At 36.8% G+C, this 25,910-nt stretch overlaps 1 protein-coding gene across 3 annotated transcripts in view; it reads right to left on the bottom strand.

Moving 5' to 3' along the window:
* TLN2 (talin 2) overlaps nucleotides 1-25,910 on the bottom strand; it is a 206,444-nt gene that overhangs the window by 126,509 nt on the left and 54,025 nt on the right. For 2 of the 3 annotated variants that reach the window (XM_052806996.1, XM_052806995.1), the window contains exon 2: nucleotides 13,737-13,819. The gene's annotated coding sequence lies outside the window, so the exon portion shown is untranslated. Of the gene's footprint in view, nucleotides 1-13,736; nucleotides 13,820-23,750; nucleotides 24,084-25,910 lie in introns of those variants that run through there. The other variant, XM_052806997.1, reaches the window with a different exon arrangement.

Here is a 25,910-nt window from a genome sequence, read left to right as displayed (position 1 = left end):
AAGCTGGTGGACTTTTTTTTTTTAAACTCATAATGACACACCAAAGGTTTCCCAAATCACTTTCATCACAGTAACAGATGTGCACTACTGATGTATCTTTACTGATTGGTTTGTGCTATTCCATGGCCAAGTATTTTCTGTTAACAATAACAAGAAGTGAAACCGGTATCTAGGGTCCCTTCCCTCCATAATTTCCTCCTTCTTTGTACAGTATGCACTCTTTCTTCTTAGCTCGTGCACAAAAAGAGCTCATGGAAACGTTCAGGGCCCTAAGCAGCAGTCTGTCCAGTTACTCTCAAGCAAATTTAAGGAAAAACTCTACGCAATTTCTCTCCTGGGGAAAACATTTCTAGAGCAAAGGAAGCTTTAACAGTGCTGAATCAGTGAGGGGTCCAACTCCGCACTAATTTGAAAGTTTATGGGTCAAAACAATACTATGGACGTGACTCTCAGGTAACATACAGAACTGCCTCTGTCCCACATCATCTTGCTCAGATTAATTAGCATAATAAAACAACTATTACAGAAATTCCACAAAAGATTCCCCAGGAAACTAAATCATACCTGAGAGCTCAGCTCTGCTAGACTGGGAAGGCAGCACTGATATTTTAAGTACCTCAGCAGCAGCTGTACAAAGAGATTCACTAAGGGAAGGAGTAGCAGTGTTATCTCAAGAAACATTTTACAAGGACTCTCAAAAGACATGTAACCCAGGGTAAAAGGCTGTGTCTCCGAATGTTGATGAGGACAGAAGTTTGCATCACATAATTGCAATGGGAATCAACTATCATCAAGCTAAAAGCATACAATAAAATAGCAGAAGAATGGATTACCAGATGCATGGGAGAAATGAGATTTAGAGAGGAGACCACTTAGTGAACACTGAGCTCCCTCATCATTCACACACCCACCTGGCTTAATTTGTACCATTCCTACCCTAATGTCTGTGGTGTCTGACAGCTGATGGGGCTGTGGCATTATCTGTATATTTTGAACTACACTGCTAAGCAAACAGAGAATGCAAAATCTCAGCTTAATATTATCTCTGCTTAATACTATGAGTATATGAACACTTTTCTGCCTTCCATTTCACACCCTTGCCAATAGTGTTTGAAGTAAAACACAATCCAAAAATATCTGCATTTCTAAACTAGACAAATGTGGAACAGCTAACACTGACACTGTCAAATACGGACTACGCCCACCCAGTTAAAGAAAAGTTGCCACTGCCAGTGCTATGGTTAAAACCAAGGCTCTGCTATGATTTAGTAGAGGTCTGTCTCCCTGGAGATACTCCTTAAGTGGTTCATTCAGGCTCCAGCAAACACAAATCTAGGTCATGAGACTGTCACAGTCTAAAAGCCTGCATGTGTACATGCTAGTGTAGGAAAAGCTACATATTTTTATACTAGATTAACTTTGTAAGGAAATCCAGTGGAACAAAAGTTCTCTATTCTTTTCAGTACTCCCACCACCTACTTGCTGGTACAGGGCACCAGCAAAACAGGACACATTACATTTTCTGTTGTTCAGAACGGTTGAACATCTAATTCTATTCCAAAATACCAAATACTTGTTTAGTGAACTGGTGCCTGGTAAGACCTCCTTAAGCAAAAGGCACTCAAAAATACAAACCCAGTTGTACTGACAGCTACATAGGATATTTCTAAAATTACGAATGCAAATGAAAGCATCATCCTTTGAAATCAAGGATGATGGAAGCACAAGGCAGGCAAGCGGGCAGATGATTGCACAGGCACAGAGGGTAACAACACACACTTTACTACAAACTCACAATGGCACTTAAACTAGTTGGTCTTTGCTACTGTTGGCATCTTATTTGCTTATCATATACAAGGTCACACTGCTTCTTTACAAGGAAGATCACCCTCTCTTTAGTGCTCCATTGCTGTCAATTTGTAACTCAACTATACCATGATGCTCTCAAAGGTGCTTAAGGACATATCCCTGTCATTTTCTTAGAACACTAGGATAATTCTCCATGAGAACATTGCATAGGAGCTGAATGATCATCTGTGGGTCATATGCCTGAAACGTACATCCATGTCACAGAAAGGCCTTCATCATCAAGTCCTTGATGGACAAGACACTGAAGATGTCATCACTAGTCAGCTGCTTTGCCATTCCACTGAGAACAGTGTAGAGGGGTGCTTCAGGGACAACTACCACCGATGTGCAAATATCACACTTGAAAACACTGCATAGGAAGTTGTGTCCTGGCAGTAAGTTTAGAAGGGAGCAGTATGCACTCTTCTGGTCATCAAAAAGGAAAAAAAAAAAAAAAAAAATCTCAATTTCCCTCTAATCAGCTCAAAGATGAATGCAAGAACAGTAAACCAATAGATTAAAAGTTGACACTCCAAATGGGCAATGAGTACAAAGATATCAGCTTAAGGGAGTCCAAAAGTAGCCCTGACAACCTCAGGCACCACATGCTGTCTAGGGTGGGTAGTCAGAGCATTTGAAGCTTGAACAAGCAAGCAAAGTACAATCCTTCCTTCCATGAGTTATAATACAAGGAACTTAACACTGTACAGCACAAAACATTGTTTATTCTGTTTGCAAATGCAAGACCTGTTATATTCCCCCCTGCCCCAAGAAAAGCCCTACGAAACCACAATGCCTGTATATGCACACCACACATCCTGATAAGCAAGTTTACAGTTAAAACCTTCAAGAATCTCAGGAAAAATTCACAGCATTTATCTGTAGTGTGCAATATTGTATCTTAAGAACAAACCACTTGAAAAAACAGTAAAATGAAGGTGAACCAGGACAAGCTTTTGAAGGCTACTGTGAAAGTAGGCTTTAATCATTACTAAGCATTAATCATGCCATTCTCAGTTCACACATAGTTGTACAGGAACAGCATCTATTTTGCTAAGAACCCAGCAAGTAAGTACCCTCAAGCAGAATTATGTAAGAGACCAAAATATTTGAGTCTAATTAAGAGTTGTTTATAGGACAGTCAGCTTATTAGCAATTCAACTACAGTTTGCTTTTTAAGTCAAAAGGCATATTTACAAACTAACTTGCTTGAATGTATCTTCAAAAGGAAGTATGAAATCCAAGGTACTACAGGAGGAATGTCATTGTTCCAAACAGAGCTGAAAACAGCTTTTAGATAACAGAAGCAGAGAGCTTGACTAGAACTAGTTGTAACATAGAAGTCATTAGCCTCAGAAGTAGGAGCCTCCAATGCGGCAATGACAAAACTCTTTGAAGAGGCCTTCCAGACTTTTGTTCTTATTTTGCAAGAACATCGCAGGAGAACACTGAGAACAGGCAACATGAGTTTCTGTAGAAATCAGAAGTGAATCAACATCCTTTTGCTAGGTTCCTCTCCAAATGAAGTATATGTAGTGCTTCCTTTGTAGAGATGAGCTCTTTTAAGAAAGTCCTTGGGAGGACAGTAATAAAGATGTTCACAGATTCTAGGAGTATAATTAAAACAGTATCTGAGACAGAGCAGATATTTTTGTTTGGTGGGGTTTTGTTTGTGTTTTTGTTTTGTTTTGTTGGGTTTGGTTGTTTTTGTTTGTTTTTTTTTTTTCTTCAAGGTATTTGATGTTGGGGGGTTGCTTTATTTTTTTTAAACTGAAGAGAACTGCTTGTAAGCTTAATCTAGGTCCATCACAAGAGCTGCAACTTGCTTACAATGGGATATATATTTATACAGCTTCAAATATATTTCTGATTACTGGTAATTTAAGAGCACAGAAGTAAATTATAGGATAAGAAGAATAAACAAAGATTAAAAATACTTTCTTTTCTGTGGAAGAGTTAAGCTGATATGAAACTGATTTTCCAAAGCAGCAGATTTGAGTATTTGAAGCATTTCACCCACAGATTCTAAATCACACTAGCAATGGTAATAGGTTGAACTACCAAGTGGGCTGTTAAATCCAGGCTTGCATAGTTCTGTATATTCACACTATTTTCAACTGCTGAAATGCTATAATGTTTTGAAGAACAATTTTTAAGCTTTTATGTCTAGGTTTACAACCTTTGAGCACACTCACTTCAGTGCTTTTTTTTTTTAATTGAATTAATTCAAAGCCACCAAATTTCAAAACTATGCCTGCCATTCTTGGCAACCGCCCCATAGTAGGATGTAATAAAGCACTCAGAGCTGTTAATTTAGTCATTAAATGACACAGCTAGGATACAACCTCATGGGTTCACCTACTGTGGTCTAAATATTACTCTGCATTTCCTATTTTTTTTAAAGTGATGTGCATAGGTAGAGTTTAGAATACATTATGAATTTTGTATAGTAATATACTCTGCCCATATGAAAGAAAATCAAGGAATCTTTTTCTTCAGGTACAGAAATAGTATTGCTAAGTTCCAGATAAAATATTGTAAATCATGTAAGGATTCTTCTGTTACTTTCCTCCCACCCTCCTGAACATCACCTGATGCCACCCTTGGTCATTTTCTTTAAGGAAAACAGCAGTCAACAGTTACTTCATACATATTCCACTCGATTACCTACCTTAGGAAAAATGAAGGCAACTAATGGTCTGCTCAAGTTTCTTAAAAGCTTTATAAACAACCTTCTTTATTCATTATGAAAGCTGAACTACTGAATAAAACAAAATCCACTTAGCTACTGAAATAAATCCATATTGATCATTTTGATCAGCATCATCATCCAGAATTAGATGGGGTAGACAAGTCTTCAGAAAGAGCTTTGCTACACAGAACAAGAAAATTAGTGAGGTTCACCTAAAATTTTTTGCTAGTCCTGTGATGGGGTTTATGCGGGGTTTATCTGCTCTCATTGATTTGATCTGAAATGGTGGACTTAACAGGCACTGAAATTGCTTTCAGTAGGTTTTGATCCATTTATCCCAACAATCAGTTAATGCAATCATTTAAAACAGTTCACTGAAAAAGGAAGAGAGGCAGAAAAAAAGTAAACATTTATAAAACGTTATTTGAATGAATGCAACTGTAATCTAGCAAGTCAGCATTCCATTTATTTAAGTAAGCCCAGAAGAACTTGAAGAACTACACAGAACTGGTAGTCATGCTGACATCTAAATCATCACCTCCACGATGAACCTCATACAAATTTAAATTATAATTAATTCAGTTATGTTTCTACCTCTTAAATACCCTGGTCTCAATCCCATCTGCTGTAGTATTATCCAGACAATTTTTGCTCACAAGCAATCACAATTTGGAGTCAATATGAGATCAACAGAGTTTCTGTATAAATCATCATTCTGTATCAATTTCCATGCCACAGAGATAAGAAGGTTTATAGAAAAACAGTAAAAATCAACAAAAAATTTGCATGTCAGCAAAGAAGGCAATATTAATCCAACATACATCCCTCACTAGAAAGGTGGTCACAGAACTGCAATAATTTCATCATATGGTGGCAAATGCTGGGGAACTATATGCAACAATTTACACGCAGTTTACAACTCAAATGATGCATTCATAAAACATGTCAAATTGAAAAACAACCCATCATGCAGTCTCCTTCCAACACGTTTAAATAGCTACTAAAAAAAGCTTTTCCTGCTCTTCCAACCTCCATCACCTATTTAAGATTTATTATGAATGCAGTCACCAATCATAGTTTACAATATCTATAATACCAATGGATTTGCAGATGGTATTGCAGTAAGACTGAATGAGCTTAGTGCATGCTCCTTTATTTACTGATGCTAGTAACTGAACAGAGAAGGAAGAAGGGAAGGAAAGAGGAAAATATTTAACCATTTCATACTGTCTCAAAAGCTGAATGCTAGTTGTAATGACTTTTTTAAACATCAGGTTCCTGGTAGAGACACCGGGATTCTCTGTGCTTTTTGATTACTATATATATATTTTTTTATAACTTTTTTTTTTTTCAACAGAAGAAACAGGGAATGGCTAGTCAAAAGAACTTTGAGTACAACATGTAGAGGCATAAAGAAAGAAAAAAAAAAAAAGAGTAGCTTAGGAAAGGAACAAGACCTATAACAATAGACAGCAGAAGGCTCAGTAACTACCAGAATCACCAACACTAATGAAAACAGAAAAGCTGAGCAAAGACAGTGCGCTTGCACCTGACAAATCAACATCTGACAGAGCAACAAAACAGGAGAACACAGACATTGAGACACATGAGAAAGCTGATGTACATTAGAGTGAATGTTTCAAGCAATCACCACAGGATTCATTTCACTCCAGCTTTAAGAGTACTCCATACCCCCAAGGCAAAAAGCTCAAAACTACTGGATAAGGAAGGAAGGAAATTACAAATTGGTGTAATCCTTATGAAAATTTCTGAACATGTTTAAGCTTGAGAAAAACCTAAATCTCTGAAGAGACCAGGTTCAAACCCCAAAGCAGCTGCTACTCCTACAACAGAGACAGAAAGGAAGAGATCATAAAACACTGCTAAACTTTTATCAGGGTGTAACAGTGTGCGCAAACATTACGTGTCAATTAGATTATACTTAGCCTAGCACACTGCCAACTGTGTGCTAATCTAAGGTCAAACCTCCTCCTACATCAAATGTGCTCAGAAAGAGACTCTGGCAGTGATCTTACTGAAAAGCTCCAAGTCAACTTGGCAAATGCTTGAGCCTGAATTCAGATATTCCATTATTTTTCTTCGCAAAGCCTATTTCAAGATGTACCTAAAACACTGGATGATTCTTGCGTCTTGTAACTATTAGCTCTCATAAGTGTCTTAAAATGCATTACTCATGCAGAGCAGGAATATACTAGATATGTGCTATATATGGAAGAACACACTCATTCCACACCTACATACATATATATGTATGTACGAACAGATGTATACGAACACACGGACTTGCACATACACAACTGAAAAGACAGAATGTTAGATAGACTAGTATTTGTGACATAGGTATAAATTTATAACAACAAAACACATTGAACTCCAGCTACCACTGTCATTGCACTGTCCAGAAGAGGATTACCGAGTACATTCTCCACAAAAACCATCCCTCCAGAAAACTGAGTTTCTAAATTCAGAATAAAAATGACCTACCAGAACCGCCTCCACCTCAGCTGATAGTCAACAGCATTGATGGAGAATGCAGTTTAGCAGAGAAATTCACAGATCAAACAGGACCACAAAGGAACCAACACCATCTTGGACCATTACACATCACTCCTGTTTCATTCCAATATCCTGCACTACATACAGCCTCCTAAAAGATTTAAGCCACCACCCTTTGCAACGTACACAAAATGACCAAATGGCAATAAAAAAAGTTATTGCATAAAAAGGAGAGGAGATGTTTTCCAAGTGCAGGTGGGAAGAATAATCTTCATTGTCCCTGCTTCTGTTGATTATAGCCAGCAGCAAATGGGAAATCAACCTGAGATCCAATTTACAACTACAGACATCATTTCCTGCCTAAAGACGTGAGGTTCCAGCTAGGGCTTCCACTTGTTTCAGCTGAGATCAACCTTTGACAGTAATCATTCTGGCTACCTAGGAGATACTCACCAAGTAGCCCTCTCGAAGACTAAAGATTTTTTATTTAATGGCTATTTAGGTGGGAATCAGGGGAACGTCTTTAACGCAGATAGTCTGAAGTGTTTGAAGTGGTCCTGCAATTCAAGCAACTGAGCTGCAAATTGGGGACAGACACTGACTTATTCTCCCTGTAGGGTTTCTACCTGCAGACAGATTTTCCATTAAAAAAGGTCTTATGCTAAAGAAGGCTACAATAAGTAGGGCAACAAGATTTCCCAGCTGGAAATTTCAGGGTTTCACCAACGATTCTAAAAAAAACATCTGAAAAATACCTCCTCAGACAACATCCTTGGGGGGGATCACAAAATTATTTTACGGCAACTTATTTAAAAGACCTAAAAGCAACAGCTGCACGTATCTTTTTCACTCCAATATATTAAAATTCATGTTTCGCATTTCCCAGCTTCAGAGTAGAATTCAGGATTAATTTCTGCAGACAACATCACGCAGCCAAATTGATTTAGTTTTCATTCGTATATACTTTCTAGGGTGTTTCCAGCTCTTACTCCTGTGCCAAAACTTTCATTTTTACTGCTTCTACAGTGAGTTTCAGGCACTTCCAAAAATAAATCCATGAAAGATAAGGCAGAAAATAAGACGACACTTGGATAAATAACAACAGAGGGGACAGCTGTGCAGGGAGATTCATTCTTTCCATCACTGTGTAAAACCTCTCCACCTTCAAGTAGCTACAGAATCATGGAATTCTCTTTGTCATGAGATGTAGGCTCAACTTGCCACCCAGCAAACAGGTCTTGTCTGGAACCAGCACTTCTCTTCTGAGAACCAGAAGACTTTTCACAAGATCCTGATGTCGTACATTAAATTCTCTGTTTATTTTAAGTATTTAAATTCCTGGCTTAAAGGACAATAAGCCCAACAGAATCCCTAAACCCAAGCTGCTATTAATGTCGTGAAGATTCAGAGTTATAAACCTGTATTTAAAACTAGAGTATGTTATAACATCATCCCTCTAACTTCATACTATAAAAACACAAGAAGTGTATTTCTAAATAGAAATCCATATCCATCCTTATCTGATCTCAAGGTTTTTTTCTTCTGCACACAGTGCAAAGCACACTATTTCTGTAGCAACAACAAAGCACAATGTATATGGGCAACAGGTTATGCCAATACTTAATACAGATCTGTTAACTATTTTGGTATCTATTACCACCTGAAAAGGAACAAATGAACCACAACTGCAGAAACACATAGCATGTTCACAATCAAACTATTAAAGAATTCAGCTGTATTTTTAAAACCATGTATGGTAGGAAAAAGGTATTAAAGCGAATGACATGGTAAATAACAGGTTTAATAATATACCTAGTCTCAGTTTTAGAAGTACTAGTTGGCTTTGATATACTATTTATTTTTGGGGGTTTGTGCATACAAACACACTAATGTTACATAAATACAGCATATTTGTGTGTGCATGTATGATACAAGCACATGCACACATACATCCCTAAAAATCATCATGGCTTTTAAGCATTGCATATAATTGAGAAAGTTTCTAGTTGAAAAGAGACTGAAGAGAATACACAATTCCCTAATAAGTTGTCCAGTGCAATGAGCACACTCAAGGTCAAAGCCCTCCTCCTACTCTTCCTCCCTCCACTGTGATCACTGACTGAATGGCTGACTACTTTAGCTGTAAATTTAAGACCTCAACAACACACATGAAGCATTTAAAATATAACCTCCTTATAGTTAATGCAGGCTCAGGATCGTTAATCAACTCCAGCTGCAATGGAATGCTCACTGGATTGCTCATATTGAATTACATATTTACAGTCTGATTAATAATGCAATACTTCAAAAATTTGAAGTAATCCTATCCATGGACTAGCAGCAGAAGGAGATAGAGGAAAATATTCAATGGAAAAATTTGAAGTAAAACTTCAGTATAATTGCTGATACTAGTGGCATTACCCCACTGTTTTTTTGGAGGGGCAGGTGGGCTACTACCACAGTTAATAAAAGAAACGCCATGAATCACTGATTTTTACAAGATATTTATCTAAACATATTTAGAATTAAGCATTGTGCTAAATCTTATATTCTGTATCTGTATGATGTACAGCATTCACCCAGCATTACACAACTTAAACCTACACTAGAATTCTTACGCATAAACATGAGATTAATTGACCTACTTTTTCAAGCCTTCCACATCCCTCTTACTCTTACAGAAATGTTCCATTATAGGGAAAAGTACTTTTATGCTGTTGTATTTTATTTGCCTGTGCAACTCCAATCCTTTCCCTCTAAGATGTACCTTACTGTAACAACTAGGTAAGACAGGAGTGAAATGTTTTCTCGTGTAACACTTCTCTTGCCTACTACAACCTAACCCCACACCACTATTTCCCAATCCACTCCGTATTTTGCATTAAAACATCAAACAGATTTCTTTAGTTCCAAGTTCTATTTGCATCCTATAAAAAAGCACCAAAATACTGAAATTAAATATTGAAAAATCACCAAGTAAGCCAGATATTAAAACCAGGACTCTAACCAGCTTTCGCAGGAATCTCAGTTTTATCACAGTTTCGTACTTGCTTATTCCATGCTGCGTCATAGCTGTTCTTCACTGGAGTGCCCGTTTCTTGTGGAAAGCATGCTACAGCAGTTGCTTTAAGTGCAACTTCAATATTGAAGTGACACTATTAACAAAACCTGAAAGTAACAGCCTGTTAAGGGTTTAGGACACTGTTCAGGAAAGAGACTTGGATGCTGCCATTGATTTGCCTAGATCATCTTCCCCCCGAGAGACTCTGCTTCCCCACCAATTCTCTGTCAGAACCAGCACAGGCCTTCAACAATGCCTTCTTCCACTAGGCATTTACGCAACATTTTTCTTGAAGTATGTGAAACTAAGGTTAAATTACTTAAAAGTTTCTCACATTCAAGACGACGGTTATGTTTTGCTAAGGCTCAATAATCTTAACACTAGAAACTTAGGAGAGTTGAATGGGAAATTTCAAAGAAAAGTTAGTTACACACTGCTATTTTACTAACAGTAACAAGACTAAATATGATTTTTCATTCACCCTGAAGAGAGTCAGAAAACTTTTGACCAGATTATTTATTCCTCCTAAATAATGGCATCAATAAGAAGTTGTAATTTCTTGTTTGGATCACATACAAAAAAGATAAAGATGTCTCACAATAAGTCATTTTAACAAAAAACCAATTTACTGTATTCTCACTCGAGCAAGTTCCTCCAATGCTGATACAGCAATTCAGAAAGCAGTCATTCAACAGCCTTTTGACCATTTTCATCTTCTGTCCAGGTGTTCCCAGAATTAAAATTGTACACATCAGCACGTTCTTGTACTTACAAACTCAAAGCTTTCTTTGAGAGTTTTAGTCCACAGAACAGAAGCAAAGTAGATTAAAAAGCTTTCCATCTTGTGGTGATGACTTTGACTATTCAACACATGCAGTACATGGAAATCCCCTTGATCCAGTGATTGAGGATGGAGACTTAAAACCAGCTCACCATTGGTGGCCATGTGGTTTACAAAGACTACAGTTACTGCACAACAGAAAAGGGTGACTAATGTAAACCACCCCCCATGCACCACCACCACAAAAAAAATCCAAACCAAACAAAAACTCAGAAGGAAGGGAGCAACACTCAAGAATTCTCGCAGCACAAGACCTAATTCTGATCTGCTTGCCCTATACGACTAATGGCTGCGGCAGAAGCCACATGCTGACACAAAATATTTATCTTTGGAATAAGTCCATAATCATTTCGTGCACCATGGTATCAGTATTGCTTAAAAAAAAAAGTTATTCAACTATCACCACTATTAAAATAACATAAATGGTAAAAGACACCAAAATGAACGTGACTTCATTTTCTTTAATTTCATAGAAGGAAACAGCATGTTGTGGTGAGCTAATCTCCAAGTAAAACATGTTTTTGTTGGGTTTTGTTTTTTTGTTTTTTTTTTTTTCCTTTTCTCCTTTAAGAACTCATGTTGTTATAATATGGATTAGGACATGGAGGTGCATTTTCCTATAACAATATTTTAGAATGTCTTCCACTTATGAAAGAAAAAGTAAACAGAACAATTTAGGCACACATACCCTGCTTTTCTGCATTGGTTTTTGTTTTGGTTTGGTTCGTTGTTTTTTTTTTTTTATAAATAGGTTTTACTTTGCTTACGATCCAGTCCAAACATGTTGTTTGGCTGTGCTGTTTTACAAACTGATATGGCTTTTTACTAAATTTAGAAAGGTTAAGATTTTCTTCTCCAAGAACTGCTAGCCAACCTACTCAAGTGCAACAAACGCAAGTAGCTTTTCAAATTTATTCAATATTGACAAGTGAGCCACCCTTTCAAAGCTGTATAAGGGCAAGTTTTCTTTAATATCAGGTTTCTCATGTCTTAAAATCTGAACTACCCGATGTGGAAAAAAAACACTGAATCATGGCAGACAGGCAAAAATCAGCTTCCTTGGCCATTTTTGTGTCAGTGAATTCCAAGTAGGCACATGCCATTAACTTCCAAAAAGTCTTTGCATGAATGGGATTTCTGCAAAGACAATCACATAACATTTAAAGCCAACTGAAAGAATTTTCAGAAATTTTAGCTTTTGTTTTCCTTCCAGTGTATGCATGAAGAAAACGGCTTGAAGCATTCCTTACTATTCATATTCTTCACTAGCAGTGATTCCGCCAGTGACTATGGTTACTTTCTGCTACTACTGGGATTTTGTTCCATCAGTTAACCAAGATCCCATGTGAAGAGGTCACTGAATTTCTTGAGTACAAGTTCACTTACCATTCACTTACGTATACAACAGCCAGCAGCACTGACATACTGCTGACAGAAAGGAGGGAAATCATTGTGGACTTTGAGAGATTTCATTCCTGAATCAGGCCAGCATGAATGAATTGAAAACATTTCCTGGGGGAAATCTCCTTTCACAGTTAAGAAACCAAGAATATTCCCAAAAGCACCTGTTTTGTCTGATTAGCAAGTAGTTACCAATCCAGTTCAATCAATTGTACAGCCATACATAATTAGTCTAACTACACAAAGAAATAATACTTTTTTTTTAAATTTCTAAAATCAAAAGCTAATTAAGATCCTTAGCCATGTTATTTGATACTACAATTGGTAACAGTGATCTGACAGCAGCATCAGTGAAATGAGGAAAACGGAGACATTGCAAAAGAGGACTTAATACAGTGTTAATTCTTAAAAATACAATAGTTACAAGGTTCTCGCTGACAGGCTTGATTATAAGAATACTCTGTAAATATTTAGCTCTAGCTGTACAATAACAGGAACAAAACAGTGTCACTAACCATCTAGCCTTGTCTTAAGATTTGTACCTATGATGAAATATGTATCCTAAATAACTATTTACTCTTTAGTGATTTTACTTCATTTAACCTTGTCCTTAGACATATCTAAGCTGACATGCTGCTTTAATTATAGGCTGCTTTTAAAGTTCACTAAAGACATTTTTCACATATGGAGAATAGCAGGACAAAATTCCATTAGCGACCTTTTAGTATTACAAGCACCATGTCCACATGAGCAGTCAAAGCTAGAGACACATTCAGAACAGTAATGTGTACAAGGTGAAAATAACTCAAACAGATTAAGAATCTGGAGCAAGACTTATCATCATTTTGCCCAAAGCCAGTCTTACCACTTTGTGACATTCTCTTCACAAAGCATTACAATATAGAAACGGTAATATATCTGTGAAGTTATTAAAGTAATGATTTTTCCTTGTTCTTTTTGCTACCTCTCTTACATGTATTAAGATGAAACAAAGTTAAATCATCTTCTCAGCTATTTGTTCTCATACCAATGAAAGGCATGGCCCTTTATCCTAAGGCTTAGAGAACTCATTTATTACATGATTATATTCTCCAGTCTCCCTGGAAGCTGTTTAAAAATAGTCAATAGCTGTAATGGTCAGGTTAGTCTCCTGACTGTTAATTGCAATGTTTACTTGGAGCTTCAATATTCATGCATCACATTTATTTTTCAGCTTCATTTCTCTCTTCACAAAACACAGGCACAGCTGTATACATTTCATGCATTCTCTAAAGAAAATATTACACTAATATATACAGGCAGCAGATAACAGTTTTTAATTACTGTAGTTTTTATATCATTGTATGCATAATGGAGAAAATTAAACAGAACCTTACCTCAAAATTAAACTTCATTTAATAGAAAATAAGCTTGTCTGAAAGTACTGCTTGACCATGTGGAATGCTTCCAGTAACCAGATCTGTAACACAAGATACAAACAAGTTACTTTCTTATCCCCAGTCCATTAATTTCTAGTTTTAAAGCACCTTCTGCCAACACACTGGGAAGGAAGCAACTCAGGAAGCTGTAAGTTTCCTTTTTCTCTTTGGGAGTCAGAATTTGCATTGCCAAAAAGAATAGCTTCAAGTTCAAAAAAATAAAATTCAATCCAGGCTTCCAAATTACCCACACTTAAAAACTCATAATAAATGAACTCTGAGTTTATACAGGTAAATACCTTGAAATTGTCTAGTCAACAAAACAGTTGCAGCACACATCTGTGTGTTAACATAAATTAGACAATCCCATTGACCTCTCAAAGACATCTATTTTGCATTAACTGTGCTTTTCTATGGTTTACAGTCTCTGTGTGGAGTAACTTAGTAGAAAAGAGCGCAGCACAAGCCTCTCCGGGCAATTTCCCTTCACAGTGAATCCGCTTCTGAGACTATGATTGCAGAAAAATAGAAATAGAATTAATAGTTCTGTTTTGTTTTAAAAAGATGTCAGAAACTCTATTTCAAGGTTTTGGTTGTTTTGAGGAGGTGGGCTTTGTTGTTTGAGTGGTTTTAGGCATTGATTTTTAGACTTTGTTTTCTTTTTTTTCCTGGGATTCTTACAATCATTTGTTAATTTTTACTCTAAACAAAAGCTAATATAGCATACAGATTTAATACTCATCTCATGATGATGGGCAAATCAGTTTGAACATCAAAATAAATTGCAATTTATCTATTCCCAATCCTCCTCACCCCCCCAGCCCCTGACCACCACAGTGCTATGAAATAAATACCACCTTCTCCAAGTATCTCAAAGTTTGCAACATTGATCACTTTTCCAGGCACAATAATATGTCTGGACAAATAGAAGATGGCCTAGATCTTGCTGCTAGCAAAGGCCTGTGTGTGTTCTGTGTGTGCAGACTGTAGTTATGGAAGGCTTTTATCTCACCTTTAGATCTCTTGGAACACTGTCACTGCAACCAAGAAATTCAGATGAAGTTCTGATCCACAACAGCTATCCAATTTTGAAACTAGTTTATGTATCAATTTAGAAAGACCAGGAAGTTCAAGAATAAAGTTACACATGTATACAGCTACATAACAAGGAATGCCTCTTATCTGAGAAAAGCCTACAGCAATAAAAGAATTCTTGCAAATTTTAACCAAAGCTGGCAAAAACATTTCTGATAGAATAAATTCATCATAGGGTGTTCTTCTTGTCTAGGTTGGTTGAAAAAGTGATTTTTTTTTTTTTCCCCCTTTCAGTGGACTTTTAAGCAACATCAGCTCTATGCCAACACAACTATTAACTGCAGGTTAACAGATTTACTGCAGGTCAGAGTAAATGCAGTCTACATTAGGACAATTATTTCAGCATCCAGTAGATCACCTGCATCTGCATTAAAATTGGCATTGTAGTAGTTTGCTGCTTTTAAATTTAGACCCCTAATCCACACTCATTCAACTTTTCATTGTCTACCAAGTCTCCAGTAATGCACAAAGAATGCACAATTAAGTTTAATTAAAAGGTGTGCCACCAGCCTGCACCTCATGGATATTCTGCTAAAATTTAAGGTTAGGATTCAAGCAAGTTCAGTGCACAGAATGTCTGCACAGCTAATGCATTCCCTTACGTAGCTGTATCAGTGTATAAGGGATTAATCTGTAATGCAAGTATCTGTATTACAGTAACATGCCAAAGTCCTGTTCAGTACAGCCCATGAATTCGCCAGCCATCCTGCTTCCTGGAAGCCACTATTTACTTCTCCATACTTGCATATAATCTAAATTTCTAAAATTTGTTTAAAATGTGATTGTGAAGTATTTCAGTCACATGCAACATTGATACCTTTCTTCATTGTCAGTCCTTCATTGACAAAGACATCAGAAGCTCTTTCAAATCCCCAGGTTCTGAGAGCACCAAGTACTAGCTGGAGGCATCCTCATCTTTACTCAGAGCCTTCATCAGTTAAGCCTGACACTTACTGGACTTGTATCAAAAAATGAACGTCTAAAGAACATACCACATTTAGGGGACAACAAAACATGATGTAGCAGAGAATGGAGTGACCATTCTAGTATTGCTTCTTTCTAGTTACACCTCACAAAGGTCCCCAAATAAATTTTCCAATTCAATACATACTGTTCATTTACGATCACTGTGATTTAAATGGTTGGGAAACTGCTTTGAAATCTGCTCTTCTCAGATGCAGTTCTATAACAGAATTGTTGCTTTAAAAAAAAAAAAAAAAAAAGGCTCTTGTTTTCAAGCTATAAACCAAATATGGTGAAGTAGAACATTTTTCTGTAGTTTATCAGGAGATCTATCTACTCATGTAAGTGTTAATCAGAAACATGACTGGGAAGGAAGGAGGTGAAGGAACTGCTCTCTTAACGTTTTACATCAAGGGAAGGAATAAAACAATGCATTTGCACATACTACCAGAGCAACCTAATGAGTAGAATACCATGTTTCAAAATTAAAGCTTCATTTAAAGTAGTAGATTTTCAGTTATCTGAATATTTAACAGTAGAAAAATGAATGTGTCTTGTGGAGTCTGAAAAAAACAAAAATTGCTTATAGTATAACATTTTAAGACTAGCTTTAACAAATGTGACTGTGGAAAGAACGTTCGTTTTTCAAGTGGATAAATTACTGCTGAAGTAGCTATATATTTTTTTTACTTACCCATTGGAGCTAAAGAGAGCCTAAAAACTATTAATCACTGTTTGTTTATTCTATTGTCCTCACTTCCTGGAATGTAGTCAGAGATGGAACTCGACTGCCCAAAAGCCCAGTCAGCAAATCAGCTGCCCTGAACCCTGGATTTGTTTACAGCGTGAGCCTACTTACTAACTTTCTTAACTTACTGTAGGGTGGGAGCAATGAGTGCATAAGCACCTAACCCTGGAAGTTTACACAAAATTCGACAGGGCTTTCTGAATATTTGGAGTATTTTTCAGCATAAGGCCCCACCTCACCCCACCCCCTTTTTTTTTTTTTAGTTGCAGCTACATTTCTATGAAGTGTTTTTGGTTCAAAGGCTAGTGATATTATTTACAGAACAAAAAGATCGAATAAAGAAAAGCGCTGAAGTAGACTGTGCTTTCTCAATTCCATTGCAGAATCCTACACCGTGAATTACAGATAAACTATAGTTTAGCCCTTTATAGATATTTCCTAGCTATTCTGCATTCTCAAAATTCTTGGTGATAATGTAGTTTAATTCAGTAGCATTTGGATTACAGGCTCACTGAGACTACAAGGATAAATTCCAGCATCCTCTTATACTACTTTTTTTGAATGTGGAAAATATTTCTGCCCAAGTATTACCATTGGGTTTATGTGCGTTCTCCTATACTGTTTTGTTTTGTTTGGGGGGGGGGGGGTCGTTTGGTTTTTTTCCAGTATTTTTTTTTTATTATTATTATTTTCTTATTGTTGTTAGACAAGCATTGCTGTAAAAACCAAAAGCAAATCAAAATACATGGTCCATTACACAAAGCATGGATTCCTATGTTTTAATCCTGTTGGCATTCATCAGCACATTACTGTATCACCCCTGCTAAATGAATCTGCTAATAAGTTAATATTTTGAGCTATAAACAGGGGAATAGTTCCTTTTTCTTTTTCTGAAGAGAGTGGGAAGCGTACTTATATAATGTATGTTCCATGCTTCAAACTTTATGTTCCTTGCACACAATAAAGGCATTGAATGGCCATTTTAAGCTGGTACTAATTTACGCATTTTGTAGTGTGTGACTTCTTTGAATTCTTAGTTCCTCCACTTATCCGTCTTCTTTTGTTATTTTGTTAAAGAGTATAAGAGTAAATTACTACAAGGATATGAAATATGCTACGAGTCCCATCCTTATAAAATAGGGCTGAATTCCACCAAACATTTAAAGGAGAGCATGGAGAAATATAGTCCATGCAGCCACTCACAGTACACTATAAAGAACATATTCAACAGGATCTGATACAGTCCCGAAACTATATGCAAAAGCAGATTCCCACCTCCCTTCAAAACTCTTCTCAATAACTTACTACTTTGATTCCTTTGCGTCCTGAATCTGGATTTCAGCTCCATATACTAAAAATACCCACAGGAATACAGCTCCTATCCTCCTTTTAAGTATTTCCTCCATTCTCTTCTTCTGACATCTCTCTAATCCCTAATCAGCACAACAAACAAGATGCATTCTGTAAAACAACATTCTGAGAATATGCTCGCACTGCTACATACACTCACATGGGAGGGTCTGCAACAGGCTTAGGTAGGACACACTGCATTCAATGAGTGTTTAACAAGATTGCAGAGTTTGCACTAGAATTTCTTTTAGTCAACTCTGTACAATGAACAGGTAGCCTGGAAGGTGAAGCAGGAAGCATCTTCACTGGGCAAAGATGACCCAGGGACCAGTACAGATCAGTTCCTATATTCTAATACAAGAACTCATATAGTACAGAAAAGATAGCTTCAGAGTGTGCTAGTACAAACACAATTTAAGTAGGACATGTGAATATATCAGAGGAATAATTGGTGAAACCTAATTCTGTTATAATACAAAGTTTCTTTTTGATGCAATGCTTGACATGATTTCTGTCTTTACGGACAAGGATCTTCACCACTTTATATAAAAACCACAGACACAAACACTAAAGAAGAATCGTCCAGAAATTTGCCTTGCAACAAAGGCTGCAACCAGGCTCCTAGGCCTTGATTTCCCATTCCTATTCGTGCAAAAATGTTGAGTTACCTTCTGCTAACAAATGTAGCATTCATGCAACATCAGGCCTACTGCTAACAAGATCATAAAACGTTAAGAAAAAAATACTACAAACTGAAGTCAGTTAAGACTATTTGGAAGCGGCAAGTAACATGCATTTCAGGTTCTGTTTCAAGACTAAGGCAGTATTCAGCTCAATAGCACTGGGACACATTTTAAGTGAAGAAATGGTGGGATAAGACACCACCAAAAATATCCTTGAGAGCTACAGTAACTTTAAGATTGTCTGAACATTTACTGGAAACAGCCAAAAGCCTGAGTAAAACTGAGCTGATATACAACTTTACTTATCAAATTGACATTAAAAACCGATGGTAATGTTTTTGTGTAGTACATCAACATAGGATTTTTCAATCAAAGCAATTTCTGGCATTTACCACATTAAATATTCCTGTAACCAACAACCATATTTTTGCAGGTGATTTCTGAGAACATATATGCTACCTCCTCCTAAAGCATGGCATAGCACACACAAAACTAGATGGATTAGCAACACACCGAGTTTATGCACCTCGGATAAACCCACAGACTAACTGCAGTTATGCCCAGGCTTTACTTTCTTGAGGGCAGACTGGCTCCACTAAGGTAAGTTACACAGCAGCAATTGCCAGGAATCAGGGGTATCCAGCAGGGTGTTCTGAGATCAAGCACATGGGTATATGCACTCCATGCCAGGACAAGTGCATGAAGAGCCCATCACAGAAACACAACCAGAGGAAGACAGTCATACTCTTCTATATACTGTGAACCATTATTCACAGGGTCTAACAAAGAGCTAATAGAAATCTTCGCCTGACACTACTTGAAGCTCTCATTTTAAAAACTTTGAAAGTGGTTTGTGTTAGGTTTTAATCTAATCTAGGTAACACTTCATTACCAGAAACCATTACAATAAAGGTTTAAACATTTTATATAAACATTCCTCTAAGATACTGTAACTACACTCACCATGAAACATTGAACGATCATACCACAACCATTGGTTAATGAGGAAAAGTTATTAAATTATGAGACTAAAGCCTCTGTTATGCCTGGAGGCAGGTGTCAGCTACTGATTTTTCAAGTCTTAGGCATTGCACTACCTTGAAACAAGCAAGCTTTTCTAGCTGCAGAAGGTAAACAGAAGAACACTGCACACAAACCCAGAAATTCTGCATTTAATGGCATTAATTTCTTGTCAAGGCTGCATGTTTGTATACAGCAGAAAAAAGTGCCTGTTGTGATCATTTATAGTCAGCTATACTCTGCGATGTTTTCAAAATTATGTAAGTCTCATCTCTTACATTATAAGGCTGAGCCAACTTTCTGTGATTAATATAAAAGTCTTCTCGTGTTTTCATTAATTTGAAGTTTTTGTCAGGCAAATACTACTTTCCTCCTGTTCAGGGCTCTTCAAGAGCAGTAGATAGTTTTCCATAAAGGAGCAGTTATTACTCAAACTTTATTCTGAACTCCAGCTTCCTCTCTATGCAAGTTAGAAAAAAAAAAAAAGGTTCCCATTTTGTTGTCTAGTAGAAAGACAAAATCTTGTTTAATGTGAATTGTTACTCCTTTTAAGGCAGGCAAAGAAGGTTTACCAAAAGTTAAATGGTAACTTATTTCAATTTTTTTTTATTATTATCATTACTACTACTACTACAGAAAAAGCTACAGCAAATATTCACATTCAGTCACGCTTGGTAAGTTCTTTGAAACATGTTTGCCCAGAACAGTATGTCATCCTGGCATCAAATTGCAATGCCTTTCCTTTGACAAAAAGTAAGTTTGACTGATTCACAGGAGTGATCTGAAGTACAAGGCAGTCATGCTTTACTGCCCTCCTAAGAAACCATGCCCTAGAAAGGTGCCACGTGTCAAACCCACCTATCCTTCTGTCATGATGTGAATGACGCTCACCCTCCGAGTACTACTACAGGAAGTGTCCAGAGAATGACAAGTATCAACCACTATTAAGTATGCCAGACTTGCAATGTCTGCAAGGAGTTAACTACAGCCATCATCAACGGTTCTTAATTTATTATAAAATCTCTGGCTCTAGATTTGAGCATAGAATATAGTCTTTTAAAAACAGAGCTAAATACATCATTTTCAATCATGTGATACAATACAAAGTAATTCAAAATGACAGGTAGTGATGTGAAATAACTGGTCTTCAAAAATAAGTACATGGCACTTTACTCAGGGTACCATTCACACTATCTGTAATTTCTGACCTTTTACGATTTGGAATCTACGCTAACGTTATCCTTTATTTCCAACCAAACTGTAAGCAGTTTAACAACTGTAAACAAGACGTTAAGCCTATATTTCATGAGAACAGAAAGTGTAGCTTAGAACAGTTGCAGTTCTCTGGTAGATACCAACACCTGAGCAGTGAATACAACTCCATACTATCAGAAAGAAATTCCTCAGCATAGGGCCTATTTTCTTCCCATGCTGTGATGCTATACACTCAGAATATCCAAATATGTACTTGTACTCAGGTCAAAATCAGATTTCTCATTCATTTATGCTGACATACATTAGAGCATCAATTATTCAGCAATCCATTGCAAAGATTCACTGGTTCAGTGGAAGCTATTGAACCTCAGCAGTTCTATGGCAATATAAACAAACAACAGTGTATTTGCATCATCTTTATGAAAAAGTAAATTCAGCTGTCATAAGTAACTCCTATAAAAAAAAAAATATGGGAACTTCTACTTTTTCTTTACTGTTAAGTCATGAATCACACAGGCCTCAAACATTTCTCCTAAATAGGCATCTTTTACAGTAGGTTCACATTTCCCTTCAAGCTACTCATCCAAGAAAGGCATATCAAAATCCATGATGTAACACTGGCCTTACTCCCAATCCCCAGTCAAACTTTCCTCTTCAGGAAAACATATTTAACCTCCATTTTCACCAAAAAAAACCCCCAATTAGATTAGGCTTACAGTTGGATCAAAATGGAATTAACAGCATAAAACAATTTAGAAAGAAACCAAAGTCTTAGGCAATTAAAATGACTGACTGCCTATTACAATGGCTACCATTTCTATGTTTCTTCTCAAAAAGTTAAAGAAAATACATTAACAAGAACATTTTAAATAGCTTGACTATGTGCATGGTAGATTTTAACCCCATATAAAATCAAACTATCACCAGATCTAGGTCTTACATTAAAATCCCTGCAGGAAGGGTTACAAAGGTGGCTGGCTCCAAGTACTGACAGTTAAGCTAAGTGAAAAAAAAATCTATTGCATTGCCAATATTAATTTAAATACATCACTTTTGAGATACACTACAAGGTTATAATCAAATTGTGAGGTTGTCTGTAATGTGAACACTTCCATCTTGAATAATGACATGAAATTCATACACAATTTTGGCTAACTACGTGCAAATAAACTCATTAGCAATATGAGTGTTAGTTTTAGGAGTTGAAGTCCAGGGTCAGTGCATGAGCTGAATAAGCAATAAAATAATAAAAGTAATCTTTCAGGGGACAGGTAAAAAGAAGAAAAAAAAACCCAAAACACCACAAGGTTTTTGTTGTTGGCACAATTTCTTCACAGTATGTTACCCAGACAGGACACCTCCCATTCTAATGCTGTAATTCTCAAGCTGTCTATATTTAGCATAACATTTGCCAGCTAAATCTGTTCATAACAGAACTATGGTCCATTTACATTGTAGCAGACAAAGCATACAATTTACCTCTTTGGCATGACTAACAGGAAGTTTGCCAGCTTTCCAGACATATTCCTCAAAAGCTGGGCTGTTCTATGCTTGCATCCAAAGGGTTAGTAGAGTAATGGTTCAGAGACTCCAGATACAAGGTCTTGGAAAACCAACTTCAACAGAAATAAAACTTGGATTTTTAATTTTTATGTTTTATCCTCACTGTTTTACTAGAATGAAGAGATTCTTTTTCAAGAGCCATGGTTTGTAAAATTTCTGTATCTTCAGACCACATTATTAAATACTTAGGCAACATTAACTATCCTGACAGTAAAAAAATGTACTGAATCACAAATGTACTAAATATCCAAAGTTCATGTTACCATATAAATTTATAATGTTTGGAAAGAGGAATTATTCTGAACTCAAACCAGAATTATCCAAACTCCCCAAAACAAAACGAACTTAAATCCCGCCCAATCTTTTTGTTAGTATGCCAACAAACCTTTGATGTATCATCTTGTTCAGGTCTGGTCTGTGCGCATTACAGAGAATCTCCAAACAGAATAGGTCCTAGACCTCCTCAGAATGAAAGATGGTTATCAAAGAAAAAGCAACTACGCTGAGATGTGGAGACAAATGATTCTGGGCCAACTCTATATACATACACACATACACATATGTGCAATATAGGTTGTTATTACTTTAGACATGCAAACACACACGGGCTTCTTACAGAGCTTATAACGGCTTTAGCTAGGAGGTCTTCACACTACTCTCTATCACAGGGGGACAGCACACCCAGCATCTTCAACACAGTCAAGGCTAAAAGTTTCCAACAGGAGGAATTCTATTGCATCTGAGGTAAACCCCAACTTGAAAACCCAATCAGCAGCTAGGAAAAGACAGAACTCTGGAATACCTGCCTTAAGGCCCAAAGAGAATGTGGAGAACATCCCGTGAACCATTCCTGGGGGAGGTAAGTTTTTAGAGTACTCACCAGAAGGTGTACCTACTGTTTCTCCTATTTCAGAACAAAAACTTTAAGTTGGTTTTGCCAATGGTTATAACTTCTTACCTTGAAAACCTCATATTATAAAGCAGGGAGTTAAAAGTCTCACTGTATTTTGCATTATATACACTGTAAGAATACTACAATCTCTATTCACATGATTTAGATATTTCCAGAACAAAAGTCAGTCACAACTTTAGTTCCTCCTTACTGGAATACTGTATTCACGTAAGTATTTTGTGCCTAGGAAATTCAACAGTTAAAATTCCAGGAACACAATTTTAGCTATCATTCAGCTGTTAAAACCACATGTATTTCTGAAGAGCTGCCAGTACACAGACCTATGCTGCCAAATTCAGAGTGCTGAAGAAGGGAAGAATGCGGAGTCAAACACAATATTGGATTTTGCTGTACTGAGAAAATTTATGTCAAGATATACCAACCTGCTAACAAACTCCACAGAGGTGCCCAAATTCAAGTAATGACTATGTAATTGATTCATTCATCTACTCCATTCTTCTGCTCCAGAAAACTATTCTTAAAATCTCGATTCCCATACCATGCCTGATCTTTAGACTTCACAGCTTGAGATACAATATTCTCCTCCTCCAAAAAAAAAAAAAAAAATTATCTCAGTGAAAGGCCATTAATTTATCAAGACATCTTGAAAGTATTCTTACAATTTGCTTTCAAACTACACAAATGAAAACTGTCTTCTGACAGACCACACAAGCAGAGGGCTGTCCAGGGCAATCAGGTACCAAAATGTAGTTCTGGAAAGCAAGTTACAGCTTCTTCTCTATGTTTACCATTATAGCTCTGTAACTTATAGTATGATATCTTAACACCACTTGTTTGTAATTGTTGTGACTACTTATAAGTCTTGGAATTGAAATGAATTCCCTCATCAAAAAAGTTTGATTTTCAAAATTCAGTGGTAAATACAGTTCTCTCTCACAATTTCTCCCTACAAAACCAGCCTTTGTAGATAGTGTTATCTACTTCTGGAGATCAGACTACCCCAAATAATTAGGGGGCACACTATGATATCATTTAATATCTGAGTTTCACATCACACTAGAATTGGAAGAGCTAAAATTTCAAGAAGTCTCCACACTTATTTCTGCTATGCAAACTATGCAGGTGTTCCCCATGTCAGTATTACACATCTTTTCCCTTTATACATTTGTCTAAACACATACAGAAACAAAGCTCAAACTTTCACTCCCAGGAAGTAATTTCCTTAAGTTTATTCTAGTAAGATGAAAGAAGAAACGTTATGTACTCAAAAATTAATTTGTTTTAGTCTACCACCACCTCAGTAATCAGTAACAAAAAAAAGTAAACACAAAACTGTTTTCTATAAACAGCAACTGCTAATTCAACTAGTGTGCATGCTTCAAATAGCTGTCAGGAGTCCAAAATGTGATCATAAGCAGCCACCTGAGGCCCATGGACATCTTCCATCAATGGAAGTTGTCACTCCAGTCATGCTCTTAAGACTGTAGAAGTTGAGATCAAAAACAACTGGCATTAAAAATTACCCAGAGTGAAAGCGATTGACTAGAACTGAAGTACTTCCTGACCCACAGACACTCTTCTCCTAGCTCAAAGTGAGCCCACTGTCCTCAGCAAGTTCTAGATGTCTCCAGAGGAAGAAATGTGCTCCTCAGAGCAAATTACCAGTAATGAAGTTTTGTGAGAATTTCCAAGACAGTACCTTTTCATTTTCTTGTATGCTCGAAGCTCATTTTCCCAGCAAAATAACTTGGTATCAAGTTCCCTATACGGTATTTCAACCTTAGCAACCTATGATTTCTAAATTACTTTCAATGTCCTTCCCTCTTCAAATAACAGCTCAGTGATTGATGCAAGTGAGTGAAGCCGCATCAAACAGATTAAGCAGCTGAGTGGCTACCTTCTGCCTTAAGGATTTGTTTTCTTGTAGGAGGAGTAAGTCTTTTGATAGGACGGGGTGGGGGGGAGGATTTAAAAGGTAGTTTTAATCACTACTACTTATTAGAGTTCCTCAGTGATTGAGAATTTAGTACTTCTACAGAGTATACACCTAACTGTTGTACACTATACCAGATATGCATAAAGCAGTTCTCTTTCTGCCTAATTTGTCCTGGAGGACATTAAGTTAAAATTTCAGAAAAAAACAGCACATCTTTAACTATGCAGCTGCCAAATCAATTCTTTTTGATTAAAACATGCTTTGAATTTCATAAGGTCTTCCCACAGACATAATTTTTCAGTCCCAAGCACTTTGTCATTTTAATTGCTTCACTTCAAGTCCCCCAAAGAACAACAATAATGCTTTGCAGTGTTCACAGACAGGTTGAACAGCAAGTCATTGTGTCCTAGGGGAGAACACTGTCTGAAATGGCTATTTAAATGGGGGAGGAAGGAGGGACAATACTGAAAACCACATACATAAGAAATACATGCTATTTATACTCTTTATTGAAATCAAACATATGAGAAGCCCAACCTCATACTCACTCCCCCCTCCCAGTAAAAGGAAGAGAGAGATCTTGACAGGACTAAGCTTTCCAAGCATGTGTTTCTGGACTGAGACAGTGACCGAGCTATGTAGGAGA

Source organism: Harpia harpyja, chromosome 14, assembly GCF_026419915.1.
Source record: "Harpia harpyja isolate bHarHar1 chromosome 14, bHarHar1 primary haplotype, whole genome shotgun sequence".
NCBI lineage: Eukaryota > Metazoa > Chordata > Aves > Accipitriformes > Accipitridae > Harpia > Harpia harpyja.
Note: the sequence above shows the minus strand (reverse complement) of the source record. Positions and strands in the feature narration are given on the sequence as shown.